The sequence below is a fragment of the Gossypium hirsutum genome, chromosome A01 (assembly GCF_007990345.1).
Source record: "Gossypium hirsutum isolate 1008001.06 chromosome A01, Gossypium_hirsutum_v2.1, whole genome shotgun sequence".
In the NCBI taxonomy this organism is placed as follows: domain Eukaryota; kingdom Viridiplantae; phylum Streptophyta; class Magnoliopsida; order Malvales; family Malvaceae; genus Gossypium; species Gossypium hirsutum.
This window is the reverse complement of record NC_053424.1, coordinates 91,510,683-91,531,849: the sequence shown is the minus strand read 5'-3', so window position 1 is coordinate 91,531,849 and position 21,167 is coordinate 91,510,683.

Here is a 21,167-nt window from a genome sequence, read left to right as displayed (position 1 = left end):
GTGAGCAACTACCATTATTCATCTAAGTTTAGCATGAAACACAATCATCACCCTTATTAATCTTTTATAGCCGAAAACCATACTCACCCCCAAAATCAAAATTTCAACATGGTTTACAAAAATCACTTGATAACTCACTCAATATCAACTAAAATTTCAAAAGCTAGTACAAACTTCCTTACCTTAATAGTGACCTAAGATGACCAATTGCTTCACTCCCTTCTTCTTCCTTTCAATTCGGCCAAGAAGAACCAAAGAACACAACTTATTTTTCTTTCTTCCTTAGAACATTCGGCCAAGGGGAAATGAAGAAAGATGGACACTTTTTTTTTCTTTGTTTTCTTTCTTACTTTCACGGCAATGGGGAGGGGAAGAAACAATTACACACATCCTTTCCTTTTTCCATTTCTTTATTCCCCATACTTCTTATTATATTTTATCCTACATACCTCACTAGGCCAACATGTTCCCAACATGTTTCCACCCATAGCATGGCCGGCCACTACTTATTAGGGGGGAATTTGACATGCAAGTCCCCCCTTTTTTCCACATGCACTAATAGGTCCTTACGCATTGACCTATCACATTTTAAAATTTTCTCACATAAGTCCTATTGACTTAATTCACATGCAATCGACTAAATCGAAGCTTGAAATTTTCACACATTCATAATTACATATTCTAGACAATAAATATCACATTCAAACATTTCGGTGACTCGGTTTAACGGTCCCGAAACCACTTCCCGACTAGGGTCAATTTTGGGCTGTCACAACTCTCCCCCACATAAGAAATTTTCGTCCCCGAAAATCTTACCGGTAAATAGGTTTGGGTATCGTTCTTTCATCGAGCTCTCGGTTTCCCAAGTAGCTTCCTCGATCCCGTGTTTGAGCCATAACACCTTCACTAACGGAACCCTTTTGTTCCGCAACTCCTTTACTTCACGAGCTAGGATACGCATCAGTTCTTCTTCATAACTCATATCGGCTTGAATTTCAACCTCTGATGGGCTAATTATGTACGATGGATCAGATCGATAGCGTCGAAGCATCGAAACATGAAAGACGTCGTGAATCTTTTCAAGCTCAGGGGGCAAAATCAATCTATACGCAACCGGACCAACTCGTTCAGAGATTTCGTACGGCCCAATGAGTCTCGGGTTCAACTTGCCCTTACGGCCAAACCTGAGTACCTTTTTCCAAGGCGAAACTTTTAGGAACACTTTATCTCCCACCTGATATTCAATGTCCTTTCGTTTCAAATCCGCATACGATTTTTGACGATCTGTGGCTGCTTTCAGACTTTCACGGATTACCTTTACTTTCTGTTCGGCATCCTTAATCAAATCAACTCCGAAAATTTTACTTTCACCGAGCTCAGTCCAAAACAATGGTGTACGGCATTTACGACCGTACAAAGCCTCGTAAGGTGCCATCTTAATACTTGATTGAAAACTATTGTTGTAAGCGAATTCAATCAAAGGTAAATACCGTTCCCATGAACTACTGAACTCGAGGATGCAACATCTCAACATATCCTCAAGTATCTGAATTATCCGCTCGGATTGACCATCGGTTTGGGGGTGAAAAGCAGTGCTTAAATGCAGCTTGGTACCCAAAGCTTCTTGCAATTTCTTCCAAAATCGTGAGGTGAATCTCGGATCTCTATCCGACACGATAGAAATAGGTACCCCGTGTAATCTCACGGGGATAAGGTGAGCCGACTTAGTCAGTCTATCAACAACAACCCAAATCGCATCCTTCTTACTTGTTGACCATGGCAGTCCGGACACAGAGTCCATTGTGACTCGATCCCATTTCCACTCGGGTATCATGATCGGCTGAAGTAATCCTGAAGGCACTTGATGTTCCGCTTTCACTTGTTGACATATTAAACATCTCGAAACAAAGTCGGAGATGTCTCGTTTCATACCATGCCACCTAAAACCAACGTTTCAAATCGTTGTACATTTTCGTACTCCCCGGGTGAATTGACATTCGGCTACAATGGGCTTCGTTCAGAATCATCGAAATGAGTTCCGAATTCCTTGGAACACACAAACGACTTCTGAACCTCAAACAATCATCATCATCAATTTGAAACTCCGATTCCTTGTTCGGAGCACACTCAGCCCGTTTTGCAACCAATTCATCATCAACTTTCTGGGCTTCACGAATTTGATGAATCAATAATGGTTTGGCTTTTAATTCAGCTATTAACACATTGTCGGGTAGAATAGACAAGTGCACATTCATCGCTCGTAAAGCAAACAATGATTTCCGGCTTAAGGCGTCCGCAACCATATTAGCCTTTCCCGGGTGGTAATCAATGACAAGCTCGTAATCTTTCAACAACTCAAGCCAATGTCTTTGTCGCAGATTTAAGTCTCTTTGAGTCATCAAATTTTTGAGACTTTTGTGATCCGAAAATACATGGCACTTCTCACCAAATAAGTAATGTCGCCATATTTTTAAAGCAAATACGATGGCAGCTAGTTCAAGATCATGGGTCGGATAATTTTTCTCATGTGGCTTTAATTGTCTCGACGCATAGGCCACCACTCGACCTTCTTGCATCAATACGCAACCCAACCCAAGTAGGGATGCGTCACTATAAATGACAAACTCTTTGCCTGATTCGGGTTGCACTAAAATTGGAGCTTCAGTCAAATAAGTTTTTAGTTGATCAAAACTTTTCTGACATTTCTCCGTCCATTCGAACTTAACATCCTTTTGAAGTAGCTTCGTCATTGGTGTGGCTATCATCGAGAAACCTTTGACAAATCGTCGGTAATAACCGGCGAGTCCCAGGAAGCTCCGAACTTCGGTAATATTTCTTGGAGGCTTCCAGTTAAGTATGGCTAAAATTTTGCTCGGGTCAGCTCGAATACCCGATGCGGATACCACATGACCCAAGAAGCTAACCTCTCTTAACCAGAACTCACACTTACTGAACTTGGCATATAACTGCTTATTCCGCAAAATTTGTAACACTAGCCTCAGATGCTCAGCATGTTCGGTCTCATCTCTTGAATAGACCAAGATGTCATCAATGAACACAACTACGAACCGATCCAAATATGGTCTGAAGATCCGATTCATCAAATCCATAAATACCGCAGGGGCATTTGTGAGCCCAAACGGCATCACTAAGAACTCGTAGTGACCATATCCCGTTCTGAAAGCAGTTTTGGGTATGTCCGAATCTCGAATTCGCAACTGATAATAGCCCAATCTCAAATCTATTTTTGAGAACATTGAGGCTCCCTTCAGTTGGTCGAACAAATCATCGATACGCGGTAACGGATATTTGTTCTTTATCGTCACTTTATTCAGTTGACGATAGTCAATGCACAACCTCATGGTTCCGTCCTTCTTTTTCACGAACAATATTAGTGCACCCCAAGGTGAGAAACTTGGTCGAGCAAAACCTCTATCCGTCAATTCTTGCAACTGAGCTTTCAACTCTTTTAACTCGGTTGGTGCCATACGATACAGAGCTATCGAAATCGGCGTAGTCCCAGGTACAAGCTCAATACCAAACTCTACCTCCCGAACAGGTGGTAAACCTGGTAATCCTTCAGGAAAAACATCCGGGTATTCACAAACCACCGGCATAGATTCGGGTTTCTTGTCTAATTCTTTGTCATCCAGTACATACGCAAGGTATGCTTCGCACCCTTTTCTTACATATTTCTGGGCCAACATTGCTGATATTACAGCTGGCATCCCCTCCAAGTCCGTAGACTCAACTCGGATTACTTCGTTATTTGCGCACCTTGAATCAATAGTCTTGCTTTTGCAATTCACAACCGCATCATGCGCGGTCAACCAATCCAAACCAAGAATAACATCAAATTCATCAAACGGCAAAAGCATCAAGTCCGCCGGAAAACAGGAACCTCGAATTTCTAGGGGACATTTCTTACACACTTTGTCGACAAGCACGTAACGACCCAAGGGATTTGACACCCGAATTACGAACTCAGTAGACTCAATAGGTAAAGTCTTACTGGATGCTAAGGTTTCACATATGTAAGAATGAGTACAACCGGGGTCAATCAAAGCAATTACATTAGTATCAAAGAGAGTAAAAGTACCGGTAATAACATCAGGCGAAGAAGCATCCTCGCGGGCACGTATAGCATAAGCTCTAGCAGGCGCACGAACCTCAGATCTGGTCGTAGCATCTCTAGATCCTCTCTGACCACCACCAGCATTGCCCGTATTTCCAGATGGTCTACCTCGAGCAGTGGTAGCGCCCGGTTTCCCACTCTGATTTTCATTCTGTTCAGACAACCTCGGGCAATCTTTAATAAAGTGGTCAACTGATCCGCACTTGTAACAGGAGCGATCAGGGAATCTACAACTCCTCGAATGCCATTTACCGCAATATCGACATTTCGTTCTGTCTCGACGTTCATTCCCAACACTGGCGACCGAAGTGCCTCGTGTACCCACAGGGGGTCGATCACGATCTCGTCTAAAAAGGCCCGAAGTGCCTCTTGACCAGCCCACATCATCTCAAATTTCTTCGATGCCTGTTGAAGAGACTTTCCCGAAGATCTTTTACGAAACTCTCCAGTTCCCTCATCAACTTTTTGTTTTTCTTTTCTAAGCTCTTCGGCTTTACAAGCTCGCTCGACAAGTACTACGAACTCTCGTATTTCAAGAACGCCAACGAACATTTTTATATCTTCATTCAGCCCATCCTCGAAGCGTTTACACATGATAGCCTCGGACGAAACACATTCCCGAGCGTATTTGCTAAGTCTAACGAATTTTCGCTCGTAATCAGTAACCGACATGGAACCTTGCTTAAGCTCAAGAAATTCCTTCCGTTTTTTATCAACAAATCTCTGACTGATATACTTTTTCCGAAACTCAGTTTGGAAAAACTCCCAAGTTACTTGCTCTCGGGGCACAACAGAAGTCAGAGTACTCCACCAATAGTAGGCAGAATCACGTAGCAAGGAGATAGTACACTTTAGGCATTCATCGGGTGTACAAGATAGCTCATCGAGTACCCGGATAGTGTTGTCCAACCAAAATTCAGCTTGCTCGGCATCGTCGCTATCCGTAGCCTTAAATTCAGTAGCCCCCATGTTTTCGGATTCTGTCAACTAGGGGCTTATTTGACCTTATTTGGTCAGTTACCGGAGGTATTGTAGGTGCGGGGGTGGTATTAGTCGGGAATGGAGGTTGTGGAACAGCCGTATTAGTTCGAATGTATTGGTTGAACCAATCATTCATCACGCTATAGAAAGCTTGTCTAGCTTCATCATTCGGGTTACTAGCATTAGGTTGAGAGTCTGCCGATGCTGTCCCTTGTGCGGGAGCAGGCGCTACACTCTCAAGATCATCAGCTACCTCTCGGTTGGGATCGGGATCCATTACTATAAATAAACACATTTACAGTTGTCAGAAATCACCACACTATCAAGTAATCACATAAAATGGCATGTATAGCTAGACCCAACGCATTACGGTAGTCCTAGAATCGACTAAACCGTAGCTCTGATACCAATCAAATGTAACACCCCGAACCCGAGACCGACACCGGAATCGAACACGAGGTGTTAACAGACTTTAAACCCCTTATAAAAAAAATTTCCCAGACGCTGCCAATCTGCGTACTAGTCGCTTTAAAAATCATATCTTGAGTTTCACAACTCGAAAATCAGTTTCGTGATTTTTCCCTGAAACTAGACTCATATGCCCATCTACATATTTTTTTCTGGAATTTTTGGTCGGGCCAATTAGTACAGTTTATTAGTCAAAGTCTCCCATGTTACAGGGATCGACTACACTGACCTTTGCGCATTACGACCTGGATATCTCCCTGCACAGAGCTTCAATACTGATGCCGTTTGTTTCTATAGAAACTAGACTCAGAGAGGAATCTATACATATATGGTATGACTCCTAATTATCTCTGGTTAATTTATAGTGAATTTCCAAAAATCGGAACAGGGAATCCAGAAACCGTTCTGGCCCTGTCTCACGAGAACCTAAATATCTCTTAACATACTGTCCGTATGATTGTTTCGTTACTTTCCTATGAAAGTAGATTCATCAAGGTTTGTTTACATAATTTATTCACTATTTAATTCCCTTCCTACTATTTTTAGTGATTTTCCAAATCTACATCACTGCTGCTGTCAGCATCTGCCTTTAAGGTAAACTTTACCTATTTCATGGTTTCCATGATTCAACTAACCCTTTTTGCATAAATAGCACAATTTATGATAGTGATTAACCATTCCTATGGCTAATCCTTTGTCAAGCATATCCACACCGAATGATTATAACATTATACTCAAACACATATAAGCCATTTTCGCATGGCTATCCAAAATTATACAAGTCCAAAGGGTCCACGACCCACAACAAAAGGGTAGTCCTATACATGCCATTTCGAAGTTCAACCAAAATTGTACCAAAAGGGGGCTTTGATAGTGTGGGCGACTTTGACCTCAAGATCCCGAGTCCGATAGCTGGAGAACCAAATCTATAAAACAGAGGAGCAATGAAACGGAGTAAGCAATTTATGCTTAGTAAGTTTTGAGCAATGAATTCCAGCACAACAAAAGTATAGCATTCATATAGCTAAACGGATAATTTCATATGCACAAATTTACGATATCGTACTTGCTTCACATTATCAACCCTTATGTACATACACAAAAGATCAACTCAGCCAAAGGCCGGTAGCTCGTTTATCAACTGAGCGAATACTTATTTGTAAGGGCTCAACTAAATTCAAGCACATACGAAACATACCTCAATGTTGGGATGTTTTGAGAGTATTAACTGGAATTTTACAGCAAGTTCATTCATTCCCAAATCACGTACCTTCAGAATTTAACCGGATATAGCTCCTCGTTCAAATTCCTTCGGGACATAGCCCGGTTATAGTAATTCGCACAAATGCCTTCGGGACTTAACCCAGATTTAGTAACTCGCACAAATGCCTTCGGGCTTAGCCCGGAATTAGTATCTCGCACAAATGCCTTCGGGCTTAGCCCGGAATTAGTATCTCGCACAAATGCCTTCGGGCTTAGCCCAGAATTAGTATCTCGCACAAATGCCTTCGGATCTTAGTCCGGATATTGTCACTTAGCACAAGCCTTCGGGACTTAGCCCGGACATCATTCAAATAACCATGCACATTTAACAATAAATCATGGCCCATTCGTATTTCATTTTCGTTAGCAAAACTCAAACACAAGACATTTAACATTCTTGTAAATTCGGCTCAATAGCCACACAAAGAGCATGATTTTAATTTGCTTAAAACATGATCTAATCACATCATAATTTAAGCTCTCTTACTCAAGAACTTACCTCGGATGTCGTCGAACGATTCTGATGGCTATTCGACCACTTTTTCCTTCCCTTTATCGGATTTATTTCCCCTTTGCTCTTGAGCTTAATTAAACAAATAAATTGATTTAATCATTTGAGCATCGAAAAGAGGAACATAAGCCACTTAGCCCATATTTATACATTAGACTTTAAAGTCACATACATGTGAAATCATGCATCAACTCAACATATTAACCCACACTCCCCTTTAGCCGATTGTCCTAACCAAGATATAGGCATCAATATGTTTGCCTCTAACCGAATTCATGCAATGCCAATCCATCTCATGTGGCCGAATATGCATGTCTACTTTGAGGCCAAATTATATTCTTAGTACCACATATAAATGACATACATTTTACTAACTAATGCATTACATATTATAACTCAATATGCATCCATCATTTAGTCCATAACTAAACCACCACCATATATAAACAATACTTTGGGGTGATATATATTTGTATCATACCAATACATCATGTGCATATATATATATATAGAATAAGGATATTAAAAATAGAAAATGGGTGAAGAAAACAAGGAATTCATCTTTATTTCCTTCTAAGCCGAATGTTAAGAGAGAAAAGCAGAAAAAACACCATTCGGGCATTTTAGGCTTGAATCAAGGTAAGAAATTCATGTTAGTTCTTGAAATTTTAGTTAATTTTAAGTTAGTTACAAAGTTCTTTATTTAACCCTGGTAAAATTTTGATTTTGGGGAGGATTTGAGTTCTCGGCCATGGTAGATAATGAAAAGGATACATGGTTGTCTTCAAGTTTAATGAATAATTACAAATGAATGATGTTTGAGATAGTTTAATGTTCTTGTAAGTAGTTTAGATGAAAAAAAAATCAGCTTGTGTATTTGTGTAATTGCCGAATTTGAACTAGGGATATTTTTGAGTAATGTTTGTATTTTAAATGATGGAATGGAGTGAATGCTTGTAATGTGTTATGCATAAATTATAAGTTGGATTAAAGGTTGTTATATTGCCTTGTCATTGCCGAAAATGTGCTTGGTTAAAAAAATTGGGTGTTGGATGTTTAAGTGATTTAAATAGTTATAAACTAATTTTGAGTTTTGATATCTAAATCTATTTTGTTGTGTCTGAATTTGATAAATAAATAAATTGTTTTAATATGATTATACCATAGAAAAATTTATGCTTTAATTTTATTTTCCTTTTAATTTGTAATTCGACACTTGTATATAATTTGATAATTGGATGTGTATGTATTTAATTTATAATATTATACTTGAACATGTTATATAAATATATGTGGTTGTATGTGTGTGATTATTTATCAAATTATATAAATAACCATACTTGTAGAATTTATTAAATCCATAATTGGTCTTAACGTAGACATGCTTATAATTATAAACTTGTTAATGCCTAGTAAGGTGTTCGGTTGTGCATGAGTAGGGAATATATATATATGGTGTTTAATAGTTAATTATTAAGGTTATTTGTACCTTAATTATATGATATACATGTATTAAATTAAATTGCCTATTTGATAAGTAATTAAATAAATCTATTTGTTTTAAAATAAGCTCAAGAGCAAAGAGGGTCGAAGTTGGATAGGGGAAAAGAGAAAGTAGTCGAGTAGCCATTCCACAACCGTTCAAGTATATCCGAGGTAAGTTTTGAGTAATCACCTTTAGTATATAATTGATGATGCCTTGATATGTATATATATTAGATGAATTGTGACATTTTGGTTCTACTAGAATTAAGTTGTGTGATAAATAATTTATGTATATGACTTATAGTCGAATGATCATTATGGGTTAAGTTTGAATGGTGAAATTGATATGTGATATTTATGTATGACTTTTGAACCGAAATGTAAATGATGGTGTTCATAAGGAGCTTATATCCGAATGTAGCAAATGACTACTAATGTGATATGTTGAATGAGATGTGTTAATATATGATTAAATATGCATGATATTTGATGTGTATCTGGGCTTAAAGACCCGCAGGCTATATGCTGGAAATATATCCAGGTTAAATCTTGCAGGCTTCGTACTGGTACTATATCCGGGTTAAATCTCGCAGGCTTCGTACTGGTATTATATCCGGGTTAAATCCCGCAGGACTAGTGCTGGTATTATATCTAAGCTTAAAGTCCCGCAAGTTTTGTGCTGGTGACTAGATTCGAGTTCTAAACCTAGCAATCTTAATGCCGGTGATTCGAGTAAGATTATGAATTTGAAAAGTTCGAGGTAAACTACTATTGATTATGTATGGTACATTATGATAGTCAGGTACGTATTATGTACTCGTATGTGAATTGATTTTTAAAGTGAATTGTAAGTATCAAAGAACGATATATGTGTGTGAATGATTATTATATCTACGAATAAGAATATGACCTATTCGATCGATGTCTGTCATTACATGAAAGTATGTAACTTAAATTAATTGTATGAGCTATAAAGTAAAGTAAAGTATGTGCTGAAATTTCTTTGTGTATTCTTATATTTATATACATATATATTCGGCCAATAGGCTTTTTAATTGGTGTACTTGTGTATATTCGGCCAAGTGATTACTAATTAGAATATTAGTTCTGTGGTACTAAATGCTCGATTTAAATGACAAGTTTTAATTGTTTGTATTGCTTAAAACTTACTAATCTTTGGAAGCTTACTCTGTTCTTTATTTCTCTGTTTTATAGATTATTGATTTTGGCCACCGACTCGGGGATCGTCAACAGTTCATCACACTATCGATCTTTTTGGGTACAGTTATATTTTGGACTCGATATGGCATGTATAGGTTAGGCTGATGATAACGATGTTTTGAAATTGTAAATGTTCTGGCCATACGAAAAAGGGCGTATAACTTAAATATCAATATGTATTTCAGCTCGATCTCTGTTTATGTTTATTTATAATGTGAATGAGATTATTAAATGTTTGGTTCGGTAATACCTCTTAACCTTAATCCAGCGATCTGATTCAAGTTAGGGGTGTTACATTTTAATTGGTATCAGAGCTACGATTTAGTCGATTCTAGGACTAATGTAGCGTATATGAGTCTAGCCATGCATGCCATTATGTGATAATACGATGGTGTGATGATTTCTGACAGTTAAAAATGGGTTTTTGTATAGTAATGGATCCTTATCCCGATCGAGCGGTAGTTGATGATATCGAGAGTGTAGCGCCTGCTCTTGCGCACGGGACAGTGCCGGGGAACTCTCAACCTATTGCGAGCAATCAAAATGATGAGGCTAGACAAGCCCTTTATAATGTGATGAATGATTGGTTCAACCAATACATTCAAACTAATACGGCTGTTCCACCACCCCCACTCCCAAATAATATACCCCATGCACCTACAATACCTCCGGTAATTGATCAGATAAGGTTGAATAAGCCCCCGGTTGACAGAATTCAAAAGCACGGGGCTACTGAATTTAAAGCTACAGACAGTGATGATGCTGAGCAAGCTGAATTTTGGTTGGACAATACTATCCGAGTGTTCGATGAACTGTCTTGCACACCCGATGAATGCCTAAAATGTGCTATATCTTTGCTACGTGATTTTGCCTACTATTAGTGGAATACATTGGTTTCTGTTGTGCCCAGAGAGCGAGTGACTTGGGAGTTCTTCCAGACTGACTTCTGAAAAGAGTATATCATCCAGAGATTTATCAATCAGAAACGGAAAGAATTTCTTGAACTTAAATAGGGTTCCATGTCAGTTACTGATTATGAACGAAAGTTTGTGAGACTTAGCCGGTATGCCCGAGAATGTGTTTCTTCAGAAGCTATTATGTGTAAACTTTTCGAATATGGATTGAACGAAGATATAAAATTGTTTGTTGGCATCCTTGAAATCAGAGAGTTTGTAGTACTTGTCGAGCGAGCTTGCAAAGCCGAAGAGCTCAGTAAAGAGAAAAGAAAAGCTGAAGATGGAGCTAGAGAGTTCCGTAAAAGATCTTCGGGAAAGCCCTTTCAGCAGCCACCGAAGAAATTCTGAGATGATTCGGGCCGATCTAAGAACACTTCAGGCTTTTCCAAACGAGACTGTGATAGACCCCCTGTGAGTACGCGAGCCACTTCAGTTGCTAGTGTTAGAAATGATCGTCGGGATAGGATCGAGTGCAAGTTTTATGGAAAATGGCATTCGGGGAGTTGTAGATTTCATGGTCGCTCCTGTTATAAGTATGGATCAGCTGACCACTTTATCAAGGACTGCACAAGATTGTTTGAGCAGAATGTGAATCAGAGTGGGAAACCGAGTACTACTACAACACGAGGTAGACCACCTAGAAATACGAGAAATGCTAGCGGCGGTCAGAGAGGATCTAGAGATACTACGACTAGATCCGAGGCTCGTACTCCTGCTAGAGCTTATGCTATACGCGTACGTGAGGATGCTTCTTCGCCTGATGTTATTACCGGTACATTCACTCTTTTTTATACTGATGTGATTGCATTGATTGACCCTGGTTCTACTCATTCATATGTATGTGAGACTTTAGCATCCAGTAAGACTCTACCTGTTGAGTCTATTGAGTTCGTGATTCGAGTGTCGAATCCCTTCGGTCGATATGTGCTAGTCGACAAAGTGTACAGGAAATGTCCCCTGATAACCCGAGGTTCCTGTTTTTCGCCCGATTTGATGCTTTTACCGTTTGATGAATTTGATGTTATTCTCGATATGGATTGGTTGACCGTACATGATGCAGTTGTGAATTGCAAAAGAAAGACTATTGATTTGAGATGTGCTAATGATGAGATAATCCGAGTTGAGTCTACTGAATTGAATGGGTTACCAGCAGTAATATCCTCGATGTTGGCTCAGAAATATGTAAAAAAGGGGTGTGAAGCATATCTTGCGTACGTACTTGATAGTAAAGAATCAGAAAAGAAACTTGAATCAGTGCTAGTGGTTTGTGAGTATTCGGATGTTTTTCTTGAGGAATTACCGGGATTACCACCTGTTCGAGAGGTAGAGTTTGGCATTGAACTTGTACCTGGGACTACACCAATTTCGATAGCTCCGTATCGTATGGCACCAACCGAATTGAAGGAATTGAAAGCTCAGTTGCAAGAGTTGATGGATAGAGGTTTCGCTCGACCGAGTTTCTCACCTTGGGGTGCACCAGTATTGTTTGTGAAAAAGAAAGACGGAACCATGAGAATGTGCATCGACTATCGTCAATTAAATAAAGTGACAATAAAGAACAATTATCTGTTACCGCGTATAGATGATTTGTTTGATCAGCTGAAGGGAGCCTCGGTGTTTTCAAAGATAGATTTGAGATCGGGTTATTATCAGTTGCGAGTTCGAGACTCAGATATGCCTAAAATTGCTTTCAGAACGAGATATGGTCACTACGAGTTCTTAGTGATGCCGTTTGGGCTCACTAATGCCCCTGCGGTATTTATGGACTTGATGAATCAGATCTTCAAACAGTATTTGGGCCGGTTTGTAGTTGTGTTTATAGACGACATTTTGATCTATTCGTGAGATGAAACCGAACATACCAAGCACCTGAGATTAGTGTTGCAGATTTTACGGGACAAGAGTTATATGCTAAGTTCAGTAAATGTGAGTTCTGGTTGAGAGAAGTTAGCTTTTTGGGGCATGTGGTATCCGCATCGGGTATTCGTGTTGATCCGAGTAAAATATCAACCATACTTGATTAGAAACCTCCTAGAAATGTTACTGAAGTTCGGAGCCTTTTGGGACTTTCCGGTTACTACAGACGATTTGTAAAGGGTTTCTCGATGATAGCCACACCAACGACGAAGCTACTTCAGAAGATGTTAAGTTTGAATGGTCAGAAAAGTGTCAGAAAAGTTTTGACCAACTGAAAACCTATTTGACTGAAGCTCCAGTGTTAGTGCAGCCTGAATCCGATAAAGAGTTTGTCATTTATAGTGATGCGTCCTTAAATGGGCTGGGTTATGTATTGATGCAAGAAGGTCGAGTTGTAGATTATGCTTCGAGGCAATTGAAGCCACATGAGAAAAACTATCCGACCCATGATCTCGAATTAGCTGCCATTGTATTTGCTTTGAAAATATGGCGACACTACTTGTTTGGAAAGAAGTGTCATGTATATTCGGATCACAAAAGCCTCAAATATTTGATGACTCAAAGAGATTTGAATCTGAGACAAAGATGTTAGCTTGAATTGTTGAAAGATTATGAGCTTGTCATTGACTATCACCCGGGAAAGACTAACGTGGTTGCCGATGCTTTAAGTCACAAGTCACTATTTGCTTTGCAAGCGATGAATGTACACTTGTCCGTTTCTTCTGATAATGTGTTAGTAGCTGACTTAAAAGCCAAACCGTTATTAATTCATCAAATATGTGAAACTCAGAAAGTCGATGATGAATTGGTTGCTAAACGAGCTAAATGTGTTTCGAATGTGGATTTAGAGTTTCTAATTGACAAAAATGATTGTTTGAGGTTCAGATGTCGATTGTGTTCTCCAAGAAATTAGGAACTTATTTCGATGATTTTGAGCGAAGCTCATAATAGCCGAATGTCAGTCCATCCTGGTAGCACGAAAATGTACAACGATCTGAAACGTCAGTATTGGTGGCATGGTATGGAACGAGACATTTCTGATTTTTTCTCGAAGTGTTTGATATGTCAACAAGTGAAAGCGGAACATCAAGTGCCTTCAGGATTACTTCAGCAGATCATGATACTCGAATGGATGTGGGATCGAGTTACGATGGATTTTGTGTCTGGGTTACCTTTGTCACCGAGCAAGAAAGATGCGATATGGGTTGTTGTGGATAGATTGACTAAATTAGTTCATTCATTCCCGTACTTACGGATTTCTCAATTGATAAGTTAGCCGAGTTGTATGTCTCTCAGATTGTCAGATTACACGGGGTACCTATTTCTATTGTGTCGGATAGAGATCCGAGATTCACATCGTGATTTTGGAAGAAATTGCAAGAAGCATTGGGTACCAAGTTGCATTTTAACACCACTTTTCATCCCTAGACCGATGGTCAATCCGAGCGGATAATTCAGATACTCGAGGATATGTTGAGATGTTGCATCCTTGAATTTAGTGGTTCATGGGAAGGGTATTTGCCTTTGATTGAATTCACTTACAACAATAGTTTTCAAGCAAGCATTAAAATGGCACCTTACGAGGCTTTGTACGGTCGTAAATGCTGTACACCGTTGTTTTGGACGAGCTCAGTGAAAGTAAAATCTTCGGGGTTGATTTGATTAAAGATGCTGAACAGAAAGTAAAAGTTATCCGTGAAAGTCTGAAAGCAGCTTCAGATCGTCAGAAGTCGTATGCGGATTTAAAACGAAAGGACATTGAGTATCAGGTTGGAGACAAAGTATTTCTTAAAGTTTCACCTTGGAAAAAGGTGCTCAGGTTTGGCCGTAAGGGCAAATTGAGTCTGAGGTTCATCGGGCTGTATGAAATATTCGAACGAGTTGGGCCGGTAGCATACAGATTGATTTTGCCCCCTGAACTTGAAAAGATTCACAATGTTTTTCATGTTTCAATGCTTCGACGTTATAGATCCGTTCCATCGCATGTAATTAATTCATCAGAGGTTGAGATTCGATCTGATTTGAGTTACGAAGAAGAACCAGTTTGTATTTTGGCTCGTGAAGTAAGAAAACTACGAAATAAGAAAATCTCATAAGTGAAGGTACTGCGGCTTAAACATGGGGTTGAAGAAGCTACTTGGGAGCTTGAGGACTTTATGAAAGAACGATATCCTAACTCATTCACTGGTAAGATTTTCGGGGACGAAAATTTCTTATGTGGGGGAGAGTTGTGACAGCCTTAATTTTACCCTAGTTGGAAAGTGGTTTCGGGACCAGAAAACCGAGTCACAAAAATAATTAACCATTATATTCTATGCTTATTATATGTGTAAATGCATGTGTGAAAGTTTTATGCTTTGATTTTTGTCAATTGTATGTGAAATTTATTAAATAGGACTTATATGAGACATTTTTGAAATGTGATAGGTTAATGTGTAATGGTCTATTAATGCATGTTATAAAAGTATGGACTTGCATGTCAAATTATCCATTCTAGTTAGTGGCCGGCCATGTTGATATTTATTATATAATATATATTTTATGTTAGCATTTTTTCTATTATATGGCTTTATAATATAGAATAAGGATATTAAAAATAGAAAATGGGTGAAGAAAACAAGGAATTCATCTTTATTTCCATCTAAGCCGAATGTTAAGAGAGGAAAGCGGAGAAAACACCATTCGATCATTTTAGGCTTGAATCAAGGTAAGAAATTCATGTTAGTTCTTGAAATTTTAGTTAATTCTAAGTTAGTTACCAAGTTCTTTATTTAAACCATGTTAAAATTTTGATTTTGGGGAGGATTTGAGTTCTCGGCCATGGTAGATAATGAAAAGGATACATGGTTGTCTTCAAGTTTAATGAATAAATACAAATGAATGATGTTTGAGATAGTTTAATGTTCTTGTAAGTAGTTTAGATGAAAAAAAATCAGCTTGTGTATTTGTGTAATTGCTGAATTTGAACTAGGGATATTTTTGAGTAATGTTTGTATTTTAAATGATGGAATGGAGTGAATGCTTGGAATGTGTTATGCATAAATTATAAGTTGGATTAAAGGTTGTTATATTGCCTTGTCATTGCCGAAAATGTGCTTGGTTAAAGAAATTGGGTGTTGGATGTTTAAGTGATTTAAATAGTTATAAACTAATTTTGAGTTTTGATATCTAAATCTATTTTGTTGTGTCTGAATTTGATAAATAAATAAATTGTTTTAATATGATTATACCATAGCAAAATTTATGCTTTAATTTTATTTTCCTTTTAATTTGTAGTTCGACACTTGTATATAATTTGATAATTGGATGTGTATGAATTCGTAACACTAGTCGAACGAGCCTGCAAGGCGGAAGAACTTGGAAAGGAGAAGAGGAAGGCTGAATTTGAAGCTAGAGATTATCGTAAAAGATCGACGGGTAAAGCTCCGTTCTCAGCTGTAAAGAAGTTCAGGGAGGACATTAATAAGTCGAGGGCGACTGCGGGAATTTCCATCAGGGCAAGACCATCGATGGGCTCCCGAGCTACTTCGGTAGCTAGTGTGGGCAATAATCGTCACGAGAAACCTGAATGTCCCCAATGTGGAAGACAACACCTAGGTGAATGTTGGGGCAAGTCTACTAGCAGGGTCTGTTACGGATGCGGTTCGAAGGATCACCTCATTAGAGATTGCACGGAGCTGGATGAGAAGAATAAGATTCAAGGTGCAAGACCTAGTGGAGTGACATCTAGAGGTAGACCACCGAGAATTTTTGGAGGCAGGGGTGGTAGTCAGAGGGGGCTTCTAATACGGCCGATCGCGCCGAGAACCGTGCTCCTGCTAGAGCATATGCCATTCGCGCACGAGAGGAGGCATCCTCCCCCGACGTCATCACTGGTACCTTCACTCTCTTTGATACTAATGTGATTGCATTGATTGACCCTGGTTCTACTCATTCATATGTATGCGAAACCTTAGCAACCAGTAAGACTCTACCTGTTGAGTCTACTGAGCTCGTAATTCGAGTATCAAACCCTTTGGGCCAATGCGTACTTGTTGATAAAGTGTGTAAGAGATGCCCTCTAATAATCCGAGAATCCTGTTTTCCGGCCGATTTGATGCTTTTGCCGTTCGACGAGTTTGATGTTATTCTTGGTTTGGATTGGTTAACCGCGCATGATGCGGTTGTGAATTGCAAAAGCAAGACTATCGATTTGAAGTGCGCAAATAACGAAATAATCCGAGTTGAGTCTGCGGACTTAAGGGGGTTGCCAGCTGTAATATCAGTAATGTTGGCCCAGAAATATGTAAGGAAAGGGTACGAAGCATACCTCGCGTATGTACTTGATGACAAGGAGTTAGAAAAGAAACCCGAATCGGTGCCGGTGGTCTGTGAATACCCGGATGTTTTTCCTGAAGAGTTACCGGGTTTGCCACCTGTTCGGGAGGTAGAGTTTGGTATTGAGCTTGTACCTGGAACTACGCCTATTTCGATCGCTCCGTATCGTATGGCACTAACCGAGTTAAAAGAGTTGAAAGCTCAGTTGCAAGAATTGACGGATAGAGGTTTCGCTCGACCGAGTTTCTCACCTTGGGGTGCCCCAGTATTGTTCGTGAAAAAGAAGGACGGAACCATGAGGTTGTGCATTGATTATCGTCAACTGAATAAAGTGACGATAAAGAATAAGTATCCGTTACCGCGTATTGATGATCTGTTCGATCAATTAAAGGGAGCATCGGTGTTTTCAAAGATAGATTTGAGATCGGGTTATTATCAGTTGCAGATTCGAGATTCGGACGTACCCAAAACTGCTTTCAGAACGAGGTACGGTCACTACGAGTTCTTAGTGATGCCATTCGGGCTCACTAATGCCCCTGCGGTGTTTATGGATTTGATGAATCAGATCTTCAGGCCGTATTTGGATCGGTTCGTAGTTGTGTTTATTGATGACATCTTGGTCTATTCAAGAGATGAGACCGAACATGCTGAGCATCTGAGGCAAGTGTTGCAAATTTTGCGGGATAAGCAGTTATATGCTAAGTTCAGTAAGTGTGAGTTCTGGTTAAGAGAGGTTAGCTTCTTGGGTCATGTGGTATCCGCATTGGGTATTCGAGTTGACCCGAGCAAAATTTCAGCCATACTTAACTGGAAGCCTCCGAGAAATGTTACCGAAGTCCGGAGCTTTCTAGGGCTCGCCGGTTATTACCGACGATTTGTCAAAGGTTTCTCGATGATAGCCACACCAATGACAAAGCTACTTCAGAAGGATGTTAAGTTTGAATGGACGGAGAAATGTCAGAAAAGCTTCGATCAACTGAAAACTCATCTGACTGAAGCTCCAATTTTGGTGCAACCCGAATCGGGTAAAGAGTTTGTCATTTATAGTGACGCATCCCTACTTGGGTTGGGTTGCGTATTGATGCAAGAAGGTCGAGTTGTGGCCTATGCGTCAAGACAATTGAAGCCACACGAGAGAAATTATCCGACCCATGATCTTGAACTAGCCGCCATTGTGTTTGCATTGAAAATATGGCGACATTATTTGTTTGGTGAGAAGTGCCATGTGTTTTCAGATCACAAAAGTCTCAAATATTTGATGACTCAACGAGACTTGAATCTGCGACAAAGACGTTGGCTTGAGTTGTTGAAAGATTACGAGCTTGTCATTGATTACCACCCGGGAAAGGCTAATGTGGTTGCGGACGCCTTAAGCCGGAAATCACTGTTTGCTTTGCGAGCGATGAATGTACACTTGTCTGTTCTACCTGACAATGTGTTAGTAGCTGAATTAAAAGCCAAACCATTATTGACTCATCAAATTCGTGAAGCTCAGAAAGTTGATGATGAATTGGTTGCAAAACGAGCTGAGTGTGTCCCGAACAAGGAATCGGAGTTTCAGATTGATGATGATGGTTGTTTGAGGTTTAGAAGTCGTTTGTGCGTTCCAAGGAATTCGGAACTCATTCCGATGATACTGAACGAAGCCCATTGTAGCCGAATGTCAATTCACCCGGGGAGCACGAAAATGTACAACGACTTGAAACGTCGGTTTTGGTGGCATGGTATGAAGCGAGACATCTCCGACTTTGTTTCGAGATGTTTAATATGTCAACAGGTGAAAGCGGAACATCAAGTGCCTTCAGGATTACTTCAGCCGATCATGATACCCGAGTGGAAATGGGACCGAGTCACAATGGACTTTGTGTCCGGACTGCCATTGTCCTCAAGTAAGAAGGATGCGATTTGGGTTGTTGTTGATAGGCTGACTAAGTCGGCTCACTTTATCCCCGTGCGTACGGATTTTTCATTGGATAAACTAGCCGAATTGTATGTTACTCAGATTGTGAGATTACATGGAGTACCTATTTCTATCGTGTCGGATAGAGATCCGAGATTCACCTCGCGATTTTGGAAGAAATTGCAAGAAGCTTTGGGTACCAAGCTGTATTTTAGCACCGCTTTTCATCCCCAAACCGATGGTCATGGGAACGGTATGTACCTTTGATTGAATTTGAGGATATGCTGAGATTACTCGAGGATATGCTGAGATGCTGCATCCTTGAGTTTAGTGGTTCATGGGAACGGTATGTACCTTTGATTGAATTCGCTTATAACAATAGTTTTCAATCAAGTATTAAGATGGCACCTTACGAGGCTTTGTACGGTCGTAAATGCCGAACGCCATTGTTTTGGACCGAGCTCGGTGAAAGTAAAATTTTCGGAGTTGATTTGATTAAAGATGCCGAACAGAAAGTAAAGGTAATCCGTGAAAGTCTGAAGGTAGCCACAGATCGTCAAAAATCGTATGCGGATCTGAAACGGAAGGACATTGAATATCAGGTGGGAGATAAAGTGTTCCTCAAAGTTTCGCCTTGGAAAAAGGTACTCAGATTTGGCCGTAAAGGCAAGTTGAGCCCGAGATTCATTGGGCCGTACGAAATTTCTGAACGAGTGGGGCCGGTTGCATATAGATTGATTTTGCCTCCTGAACTTGAAAAGATTCACGACGTCTTTCATGTTTCGATGCTTCGGCGCTATAGATCTGATCCTTCGCACATAATTAGTCCGTCGGAGGTTGAAATTCAGGCTGATATGAGCTATGAAGAAGAACCGATTCGTATCCTAACTCGTGAAGTGAAAGAGTTGCGAAATAAGAGGGTTCCGTTGGTTAAGGTGTTGTGGCTTAAACACGGGATTGAGGAAGCAACCTGGGAAACCGAGAGCTCGATGAAAGAACGATACCCAAACCTATTTACCGGTAAGATTTTCGGGGACGAAAATTTCTTATGTGGGGGAGAGTTGTGACAACCCAAATTAGACCCTGGTCGGAATGTGGTTTCGAGACCACATTATCGAGCCAAAAATTTATTTTCGTGTTTTAATTGCATAAATTGTTGTGTGACAGTGAATATATGAGAAATTAAATGCTTAATATTAGCATTAGGATTGTGAATTCATTCAAAAAGGACCTAGTTGACGAAGTTAGAAAAGATGATAGATGAATTATAAGGATTAACTAATAATAGGTTGAGGAAGCATGGCTTTGCATGTCAATTCGCCCATAAAATTCATGGTGGCCGGCCAAGGAGTGATGATGCTCCACTGATTCTAATTTAATATGTTTCTTTGGTAAACAAATGATGGGGATAATAATAGAAAAGGGAACAAAAAAAATGGGTGTCATACTTGCCATCTCCTAGCCGAAAAACCAAGAAAAAGAAGGGGAGAAAAGAACTTGGAAGGAATTCGGCCATTGCTTGTGCCTAGGGGGAGTGTTTGATGTTGTGGCATGAAAAATGAGGGAGTTTGAATGCTTAATAAGGAGGGAAGAAGGAGTGTTCATATTTTCTTTCTTTTGCAATTGTTCTAACTAGAGGAAGAAGAGGAAGCAAGATTCGGCCAAGGTGGTCCTTTAGACCAAGGTATGTTCAATGATATTTTTGGAAGCTTACCCTACCTTTGGGGTGATGAGTCTAGATTCTATCTATTCCATGGTTGGATTTGGGGTTGTTGGAGAGTTAGGATTCGGCTAAGGAGTTTAAAAATAAAAGCTAGTTGATACCTTGATGCTATTAGCATGCTAGTTATATGGATGTGTTAAGTTGCTTGTTATGTTAGCATGAAAGTTGAAAATTGTTAAGCTATTTTGTTGGAGGTGCCGAACTTAGGACTAGGAAGAGAATGAGTATTCGGCTAACATAGTGGAAAGGTGGTGTTGCCGATTGCTAGATTTAGACTAGGGGAGTGGCTA